The following is an 11,333-nucleotide window of genomic DNA, read 5'->3' as shown; positions in this document are numbered from 1 at the left end:
ACTGTACTAGCCCAATGTAAACGTAAATGCAGCAGGAGGCCATAATGAATTTCACCCCCACCCCCACCCTCGCCCTCGCGAACTAAATTCTTACTGTGATATAATTACAGTAATCTTGAAAGTGTTACAATTATTTGTATTTACAACAAGTGAAGGTCCAATAAACCGATTCACCAATCCAAACCCGTGTCTGCCACTCAAACACGTGAAAATATGAATAAATTATTAGCAGAAACTTATTGCCAATAAAAAGGGGGTGGGTAATGGTTTCGGGTAGCTTCCCTATGCTGTAGCATCAGCCCTGCCTGCACAACAAGGACACGAGTCTTTCCTTATGGACTTGTATCAACAGCAGAGGGACTGCATCACCGAATTCAGCAGGGCTATTATGAAGCACAAAGACGCCGGAGAAGACGTCCATGACCTATTTCAGAGCACTGTTCCTTTACTTACATGGCCAGACAACTTTTAATCATTATAGCTGGTCCCTGCGCCGAGATTCGAAGCTCCTACCTCAAGAATAAGGGTCCATTTATGTTACGTAACATCACCGACAGGTAACGCACCACACGAGATATTCTCAGGTGCATGTTAAATAATATTGTAACGTGTTTGGAGTAGGCACTTCCATGGTAACGGATAAGTGGAAATTGGGGAGTTCCCGCAGCGACAAATCGTAGCAACGAATTGTCGCTGAGTAACAGCGGATGAAAGAGGCCTCCGTAGTCTAGGGGTAACGTTCCCACCTCATGACTCAAGGTACGCGGGTTCAAACCCGGCGGAGGTTGTGGAATTTTTAAGGATGGAAAAATTCAGGGAACAAGTCCTCCGGGAGATTTACAGCACGTAAAAGATCCTCATGTCTCTAGGAGACCTCTGAAAAAAATTAGGCAAAGTTTCCCGCCCAACGAGCACCAGTACTGGAAGGGCATGGCGACTGGTAGAATAATTAGAGGGGGACGCACACTAGATCAACAACTGTCCGCAGTGCATGGGGAAACCCACCCCCTCCAATAATAATAATAATAATAATAACAACAACAACAACGGATGAAACGAAACACGTTACCGGTGTATTGTATAAGGAACGTTCCCGAAGCAACGGATTGCTGAACACGTGTCCTGTATTGAGTCCGCGTGTGGCTTATATAAAGGGCCTGGCCTCGAATAGACAGAGAGATCCCCGTGTGGAGGCGAGGTCGAATACCTCCACCGTGACCCTGCGAGTCGTAGGAGGCGACGAAAAGGGAAGTCTCAAATGTGAGACAGTAAAACATGGTTGCGAGTCCCAAGGGACTCGGACCCAAGGAAGACTGCGCTGGCAAGGGCCAGCAGCATATACAAAAGGTGTTATGTCCAGCCTCCCCACACTCTAAACATTATGTCCTAAGATAAACTTTCACACTGCCTTCTAACTTCCTTCTCCGTTTTGTGTGCCGTACATGGCCGCTTTCAAAAAAGTTTCGCACGTTAAATTGATGTTAGAATTCTTTTCTTCCACCTGTCAATTCACATATACAGCAAATTATAAATTATACTGTTGAGCTGTCAGAATATTAAGTGAATTACTTAAATTACAAATTCACATAGTAGGCGAAAAGAAAAGATAGTGTGAACCTACACTGAAATGCAGGCCGCTCGGTAAGACCCGAGCACTGCGCTGTGCAAGAGGTGCACACCTCTGCCAAGACAGTGGCGTACTCTACCTACTGCGCAAACTCATCACTAGTTCACGTTCCGCTGGAAGGCCTGCGCATCGTCATAAGATTCCTGAACTCAAACGATCGGTATGTTCAACTCGATATATCGTTGTGACTACCCATTCACGTCCAAGAATTCTATGTTCAATGGGAGAAGCTGCTAAAACACTGCACATGCTTGTGGGAACCTGATTTAGTCAGTGTGTCATAAATTATGCACAATAGGTCATTGAAAGTCGCGGTGCAAGGCCTGGTCTACGCCTACCTCTTATGCATTCATGTCATAAATTGGTACGGAGCCAGGAAGTCACAGTGATGCACGAAATGCAACAGCTTACAGAAGAACTTGAAGAATATACACTACATGACGTAAAAGGGATCACGGGAGATGGAAAAATTAAGAAATGCTTGAAACCAAAGACTCATAACCTATAGAGTCAATCAGGCCACACTGGGTACTTAACCAGAAACCTCTCCGCTCTGATGGTAAATAAAACCACAGCCACATGAGCGAACTCCATTCCATGATGTGATTACGTTCCTACATAAGCAGAGGACGTATAAATCTTTAGCTGTACTATATATGTTGCACGAATTTTTAAAACCCAGAAAGTATAAAACTTCATGAAGCTGAGCCCTTCTTGAGGAGCAGCCAACTGTGCAGGCACTCAAGAACTTCCCAGTATTTTATGGAACCCGAAGGTTCATTACCGTGTTCACAAGAGCCCTGCACTGGTCCCTATCCGGGACCACGCAATCCTATCTCTCTAAGATCCATTTTAGTATTGTCCACCCACTTAAGTCTTAGTCTTTCTAGTGGCATCTTTCCTTCTGGCTTTCCCACCAATATCCTACATGCATTCCTCTTCTCCCCATTCATGCTACATGTCCTGTCCACATTATTCCCCTTGAATTGATTGATTATAATTATATTTGTTGAAGGGTACAAGTTATAGCTCCTCATAAGGCCGCGCCATAGCTCAAGCGGTTAGTCGCCGGCTTCACACCGCGGCGGTCCGGGTTCCATCCCAGGTCTGGTCAAATGGGATTTGTGGTGGACAAAGTGGCGCTGGGGTGAGTTTTCTCAGAGTACTTCAGTTCCCTCTGCCAATCTTCATTCCACCAATTGCTCCACAATCACCCTCACCTATCANGGCCCACCGTGCCGAGTGGACCTAGTTGGCCCCCCCCCCCCCACTATGCGAATTTTATAGCTCCTCATTATGCACTTTCCCTGACAGTAAATTGGACACGAGACAGATGAATGAAAAAACGGAGGAATGTAAAATTACTATAAATAAAATTAGAAACTCCCGTTAGCAGAGATGGGTACATTCCGGAGAACACCATATTTAGCAAGGCCACAAGTCCTTCTAGGGAGACGGTGGCCGCTGTTAAATTTGTCAAAGCCTCTTCCTTAAAGAAAAACACAAAAACACGTAATGACACATTAAAAAATAAGTTACAAATTACCTACAAATAACAGTCACAAAGCGATGCAAAGACTGGTACAGCCCTGTCCCCAGAAATGTGAATCGGAGGCAGTCGATTCATTTCCAGTGCAGACAGATCAATAGCCGCGGGTCCCGGAACCCAGTTACCGATTACAACCCGGCAAAATTGGATACGAATGAAAATCCGCCTACACTTGAAATCCACGGCTACTGGCGTTGGGACAGGTGTTCTCCCACGCAGTTTCTTCCGCCATGCTTGCAGCGTGGCGCGTCCTGGCTGATGCGAGGCTACAGACATACGAACCACATGTAAAGGAAGAGTTGTCCCTGTACTTAACTAATTAAGCAATACGCCATTAACGAGTATCGGGGGAGGATGTATAGATCCACAATTTCTTGAACTAGGCAATATTTGGAGGTGAGTGGTCGGCTTCACGACCCGACCGCTTTAACTCCGGGGAAACCATCGGTACCCATTGAATAGGACGTTGGGTGGACCCGGTCCGGACGACGTGGAGAAGAGAAAATTCTTGACACTCTCTTGACACTACTGGGACTGGAACTGCGACCTCTCGGTTGTCGCCAGAACTCATTATCAGACCAAAGCAATTGTTTTCAAGAGAAGATAGCCTTAATAATACCACTGCACCTTTCACCACGGCACAATAAAGCTGAAAACCAACGATCAATAAATAAACGGACATCATGACCTTGCGTCTAGCCACAACTGGCGATGTGGCGTCATCGGCCGAGACGGTGACAAAGTTCAGTCCGCTTGACAGTGTTGGCAAACACAGCGGTTGGGTGGGTATGACCTACACATTCTACTCTCATGCGGGAGAAATGTGCGCTATTTTTGTAGCCCGTGCTTTGCATGTCGCCTCTTGTTACGCAGATACCCGGATTTAAACCCGTGCTAGGTTACTCCTGTCCTTAATTCTGTTCACATCTAAAGACAGGGGTGCCAATACGTCATGGGTTCAGGCTTCACAGCTGCAATTTAATGCTGAGAGCCTTGCGCCTCGCCTGCTCGTATCGGCGACCTCTCTCATTGCCGAGATAACGAGTTCGAATGCCATTCGGGACGTATATATGTTGGACACTGTCCACTGTCTTAATTTAATTTGAAATTATACCACGTTTCGGAAGCTGGACCTACTTGCATCATCAGGTAAAAAACGGAAGGATGCTATTTATTTGTACCCTTAGACAGAGCTGGTCTCCAACACTGGGCCGAGATGACAGAAAATTTTAAATTTAACTAAGACAATAGACCATGCCCAACATAATTTTATAATCAATAACAGACGACTGTCACAGACCTGTGAGGGATCATTACAGCTGGTATTTGAACATTTTAATGTGCACGCATGCTCTGTGTCCGAAACTACACCACGGATTTGGGATAAACCTAATACCAGGAGTCTACACTGAAATCTGTCTGGATAATTTAATTTCTCTTGCTGTCGTTTCAAAATAATCCCTGCTTTGCTTGAAAATCGTATCAGCGTCTATAGTATTTCTCAACAATGTATTATAAAACAAACTAGTAGGCTACCTAACACAGTCTGTAGGCCGCGCCATAGCTCAAGCAGTTAGTCGCTGGATTCCCACCCCCGCGGCCCGGGATCGAACCCGGTTCTGGTCAAGTGGGATCTGTGGTCGACAACAGGTTTTCTCCGAGTACTTCGGTTTCCCCTGCCAATTTTCATTCCACCAATTGCTCCACAATCACCCTCACCTATCATCTGGGTCTGGTGCCATAGGCCAGAAGTGGCCGCAGTACAAGGGATTTAATCCCACCCCACTAGCAATAAAAAAGACACTGACAGATTAATTTTTAAAGGATTTACAACATACATTTGAAACGTTTCCCAATGTGTCATTTGTTTCACGAAATACAAAAAGCATTATAATATGTGCTGTTACACACGTATGTATACAGCTTGGTAAGGTAAAGTTGTCCCTACGCTTAACTAATTAAGCACTAAGCTATGAAGGCGTATGGAGGAGTGGGTGTATAGATCCACATATTCTTGACCACGGCACTAGCTGGAGGTTAGAGGTCAGATTCACGCCACCGCCGCTTTAACCGGGAGAAAGAGCCCCCGGTATCCATTGGATAGGAGGTTGGGTGGATCCCAGAGCCGGTCTGGACACTGTGGAGAAGAGAAAATTCTTGAACCAACCGGGACTCGAACTCCGTCCAGTTCGTAGCCAGTCGCTATATTGACGACGCTATCCCGGCTCCTATACAGCGTGGTGAGTCAACTGACCTAATCCTTCCAACCGCACTATGGCCCTGGGGTCGACTCGGCCTCTTAACAGAAATGGGAACTAGGAATATTCTGCGGACCTGTCGCCTGACAGATTACTGATGAATGAATGAAAGGGCGGCCGGCGCGTAAGGCTGACAGCCTTACCGCCATCTATGAGTCGATTGTCTAGAAAATGTGGAAACCTCAGCATCTCACAACCCTATGGGCCTCCACGGCCTGTTACAGGGATACCTTTACTTTACTCTATGTATGTGAACATGTGGAACAAACGGACTCGTACATACCAAGTTTTGTAAAGATTGCTTCAGGGATCCAAAAGTTGACAGAAGTGGGGATGCACACACAGTAATGAGTTTTCATACGCCTGCCTTCATTTAGTCAAAATGAGAGTAGACTAAAAATGGGGAGCAATGGGACGAATAATTGATGTTACACTCGAGAATTTTATGTATACAAAATATGTATTAAAGTAATACATCCATTCATAATAATAATAATAATAATAATGGTAACAATAATTGTAAATATGACGATGGTGATGGTGATAATGATTCTGATGATAAAGATAATGATTTTTTATTTATTGTGGTAAGAAATAAAAAAATTACAGAACCAAAATTCGGATTTAGGGCTAGCTGACCCATGAGATAAATAAAATCTTATTTACTGTTGGATTATAGATTTAACTTACCTAACTAAGGCATTAACAACACAATATCCAAGTACTAGAAGTTGGTAGAGTAGTAAAGTGGTTCTGGCTGAAAATCGTTGTTTAATAAATATGATACGTAAAGCACTAAAAAACTCCGTGACTTTAGTCCGCAAGCGAACTATACCGACCTAGTGACCGCCGCTTGTCGGTGAAGTTAGTGCCAACTTTAGTGGATAGTGTGTGTCGTGTGGTCAGAGCAACGGATTCCCACGGCCGTTAATCTCGGTTTTCTAAACCGGAGCCGCTGTTTCCTTGAAATAGCTCAATTATACTCACGAGGCTGAGTAGACCCATTCCAGACCCACTACTTCTCACAACAAATCTGGTAGCGCTAGGAATCAAACCCGGACCTCTGGATCTGTAGCCAGGAACGCTAACCACTAGACCACAGAGGTAAAACATTACAAAAGTCATGCGTGTTCCTGGTGCTACAAGCCTTGATTAGCGTCGTTAATACGCAATGCGCATAAAAGGATTTTGATGAATATGGTTTTCGCAATAATATATATTCGTAGAATGTATAGGCCAAAGCGCAGTACATATTACTACTTTATATAACGACTACAAATTACCGTAGCTCCAGCTTCACGACCGCTTCGACCGCAGGAACTGAAGTCAGAAATGGAGAAGTCTCCTTAAAGTTAAAGAGACGGACTCAGAGGCGCAGTATTTCCGCATGACAAAAGCAACACAGTCATTCCTGTACATGCAGAACGGAGGCAAAGCTCCACGATATCAGATTCACGCACCAATCATTTCACCTCCGGTAAACAGACCCTGCTGTCCGTTGGATTTAAATTGAGACGCGTGGGCGATACTGACATCGTGCCTTGACGAGAATCGAATCTGGGTCGCTCGGCCGGTAGTCACCTAACAGACCGAGCTAAATCGGCTCAAAGAATAGATCTAATCCACGTTTCAAGGTCTATATCAATGGTTCTCAACCTTGAGAGTCGGCGGCCCGGTAAATTCTTTTTCATAAGACGAGATCCCCCGTATAATTTATTCCACGGCCGGGCGGCTAAGAAACACTGCTCTCTCTATGACACAACTGTTGGAATGGGACAACATTTATCACCATATTTATGACGTGAGATGTGAACAATGATCTGAATACACCCATCGTTCCCGCCTCATCCATCACTTGTAACTACATGAATGCCGAAAGCATGGCTATCATGATAACAACGCCGCAGGACCATTTGTGTAATCAGACCTAAGGGGGAGATTCAGAAGGTCGATGATGATGATTAGTGATGCAGGCATTAACGAGGTTCCAGGCAACACTCACTGATAATAAGAAACAAGGCCATTGCAGAAGACATACTGAGTGGTACCTTGGTTTAATGACGATTTCAAGAACCGCTGAGATTATATATAACGTCCAGCGTCGAGGTCTAATTTGAGATGTCATCCCGACATATGCCTGGAGGATCTGGGGAAAAGAGCGAAAGAATACCACGACGCTCGGTTTGCCAGTATCGTGGCAGCAGTACGATGCCAGTAGCTTGGCTTGGAACTTTTCATGGTGCCCGTATTAACAGAGAGAACAACACAAATACTGTGAGAGGATCACTTCCTGTGCACTGTAATGGACGTATGAGATAATAAAATGATCGATCACTTTCATGACAGAGGTGAATTTAAACTATTATTCGATATAAATCTTGGAGTTAGGGCTGAAAGCCTTGTTTAACAACCGATGACGCGTCTGTTATTACAATAAAGGCCTAATGTTTAGAGTGGGATACTATAAGGTGTAAGGTAAAGGTAAACTTCTTCCTGTGCTCAACTAATTAAGCATTACGCCATGAAGGCGTATGGGGGAGTGTTGGAATATTTCCACGTATTCTTAGCCTGGGCACTAGACGGAGGTGAGTGGTCAGTTTTGCGATCCTACCGCTTTAGCCTCGGGGAAATAGGCCCTGGCACCCGTTTGATAAAGACGCCGGGCGGGACTCAGCGCCGGTCTGGGCAATGTGCCGAAAGGAAAACCTCTTGCTCTTGCCGGGAATCGAACCCAGAGTTCTCGCCCGTCCAGCCTGTAGCCTGTCGCTATACCGACTGAGCCATCCCGGCTCAGACACAAGCTGTACGGCGATTAATAATCTGGGACGTCTCTGCATTTTGGATTCCATCTTGGAAGACTTGCTTGCCCACGTTCAGTTCTAAAATACCTGCGCACATACAATAAATTACAGCACATCAGCTGAGTCCACTTGGTACGTCGGCCACTAATTGGTCTGTTGTACCAGCTCCGGACGGTAGACGAGTGTGGAGCAGTGGCTGGAATGAGAATTGGCAGGGCTATGTATGTATGTATGTATGTATGTATGTGTGCGTATGTATATGTGTGTATATATTGTCACGTGTTAAGTGTGTGTGTGTGTGTGACGCGACAAATAACTTCACGCCGTTCTGGATGTAGCGAATTTATTGAACACTCGCTCTCACAATTACACAATTCACAATTACACCACTACTGCCATCTCCAGTATCACAATTACTTCTCTTGCTTCCATTCACTCCGGCGAATGCTAGACTGCAACTGACTCGTTACTCTCTCCTTCTAGTAACTCTTATAAACCCTCAGTCGGACAGCGGAAAACCCACATCGCTTCACTGTTGCGTAAACGCCGTGTTTACAGGTGTCGCTGGGGAACGTTGCCGAGAGTTATTTATAGCTTCGTAGTAACCGCGGTGTACCCTTTTACGTCACCGCGGGGGAGGGAGACGGAGTGTTGACTGGCCTGTTACCGTAGCAGCGGCAGTTGCTCAGATGATGTGACATCACCGCTGGAGGGGGGTGTTTACCGAGTGTTGCGCCGTCCACGTCACAATATGTATGTGTCTATGTATGTGTGTGTATGTGTGCGTATGTATATGCGTGTATATATATGTATACGTGTATGTATGCATATATGTGTAAGCGTGGGCCATTGTAATTTGGCCCTTCCACCGCGACCAACACTGATCTATTGTGGAGAAATTGGTGGAATGAAGATTGGCAGGGGAAACCAAAGTACTCGGAGAAAACCTGCCCCAGCGCCACTTTGCCCACCACAAATTCCACATGACCTGACCTAGGATAGAACCCGACAGCCGCGGTAGGAAGCCGGCGACTAACCGCCTGAGCTATGGAACGGCCTTATTTTTATCACTGCTTTTAATGGGGTGTGACTGAATCCACTTGGCCACTACCGGCCTATTGTACCAGCCATAGACGATATATAACTGTGATTGCAGAGAAATTGGTGGAATGAAGATTGACAGGGGAAACCAAAGTACTCGGGAAAAACCTGCCCCAGCGATACTCTGTTCACCACAAATCCCACATGACCTGACCTGGGCTGGAACCTGGACCGCCGCGGTGGGAGGCCAGCGTTTAACAGCCTGAGCTATGACACGGTCTTACTGCATGTTAAATACTTGAAATACTCGAAGCATGAGATAATGTCTGTATCATCAATCACGTACCCGCATGTCTTCATAAATAAACAAGCTTCTTACACCTGTCAATTCAAGCTCTTCCAAACCCTTATCTTCTGACACGACGTCAAATTCCACTTTGTGTGGACCAAACTTTCGCTTTGTCGTGGTGAGAACTTCTTGCGTGTATATTACACGTATTTACTCTTCTTTGCCTCTCGGTTTTCAGTATCCTCGGATAACACGTGTCGTACCGCTTTGTATGCTATCTTTAGTTTCCAAGCCCACCGCACGGCTGTGCAAATTTAGACCACGGTGACAGGAAGCGCACACTTATGCGTTAGTGTCATCACGCTCCGCAGTGCGTTTTCAGTTTAAAAATCCCTCGCATTAGCGCTTAGTGCTGTCAGCCTCGAAACAGCATTGTCCAATAGTCACGTGTCGGCCAGACGCGTTGTCAACTGTATATTTTATATGGTAGCAATGTTACGCGAAGCACACTATTATATGCGGGGGTAGGCGGTAGTGTAGTTGGTTAACGCACTGTTACAAGCCGGAAGGTCGCGGGTTCGATTCCCGATGAGGCCACTGAATTTTTTCAATTGACCTAATCCTTCCAGCCGCACTATGGACCGGGGTCGACTCAGTCTCTAACAGAAATGAGTACTAGGAATATTCTTGGGGGTAAAAGGCGGCAGACACGTAAGGCTGACAACCTTGCCGCCATCTTTGAGCCGACTGTCTAGAAAATGTGGGAACCTCAACATCTCACACCCCTATGGGCCTCCACGGCCTGTTACAGGGATACCTTTACTTACTTTTACTTTTCCACTATTATATGCTCTATGCGCTGCAAAAGGCCGCGCCATAGCTCAAGCGGTTAGTCGCTGGCTTCTCACCGCGGCGGCCCGGGTTCGATCTCGGGTCTGGTCAAGTGGAATTTGTGCTAGACAAAGTGGCGCTGGCGTAGGTTTTCGCCGAGTACTTCGGTTTCCCCTGCCAATCTTCATTCCACCAATTGCTCCACAATCACCCTCACCTATCATATGGGGCTGGTACAGTAGGGCAGAAGTGACCGCAGTACAAGGGACTTAGTCCCACCCCACTAGCAATAAAAAAGAGGGGTGGACGGAAGCCCGAGGCATCTATTTCTGTTTGTTTTACGAACTTTCTGAAAACATCTAATAAAAGAAGCGACGATATTAAGCTTACAAGTACATCCAATGTCTTACACAAGTAGGTTGCATTTTTCTTGACCACGAATCAGATAATGGATGAATATCTGGTGCCGCATTTTCCAAGCGGAGAAATCCGAAAAGTGAAACTTGCCTCCAGCGAATATGGGATCGAGGAAAAAAGAAGATTGGATGTTTGCATCAGAAGGTCGGATCGGAATACATCTTACGTGCTGTGTATATGTAGTGGAATATTATATGCGGGAAAGCTGAACGAGCCTGTTCCATTCCGAATTCTATCTGGAAGGGTGACGTTATACTGTCTTCTGACATATATATATGCAGGTCCAATATATACCATGTCAAAATGCATCAACTACATCAAGAGAATTCGAACAATCTTGTTCAACCGGAACTGTGGCAACTGAAAGTGACACGCCATATTCACAAAGAGGGCGTAGTTGTCTGCGTAATGGCCGTGTTTCGGGTCTTTTCGTCTACAATACTGAATAAGTCAATAGCTGAAACGTGTCTATTTTGAAATATATTTAGTATGGGGTATTGACTTTACTCCGCTGGTCACA

The 11,333-nt window shown here is 45.6% G+C and overlaps 1 protein-coding gene across 7 annotated transcripts in view; it reads right to left on the bottom strand.

Moving 5' to 3' along the window:
• LOC111872794 (tyrosine-protein phosphatase non-receptor type 13) overlaps nucleotides 1–11,333 on the bottom strand; it is a 487,820-nt gene that overhangs the window by 152,500 nt on the left and 323,987 nt on the right. The gene's annotated exons all lie outside the window — the stretch shown is intronic.

The sequence above is a fragment of the Cryptotermes secundus genome, unplaced genomic scaffold, assembly GCF_002891405.2.
Source record: "Cryptotermes secundus unplaced genomic scaffold, Csec_1.0 scaffold79, whole genome shotgun sequence".
Classification (NCBI taxonomy): Eukaryota; Metazoa; Arthropoda; class Insecta; order Blattodea; family Kalotermitidae; genus Cryptotermes; species Cryptotermes secundus.
The sequence above is the reverse complement of the archived record's forward strand: the minus strand, read 5'-3'. Positions and strand labels throughout refer to the sequence as shown.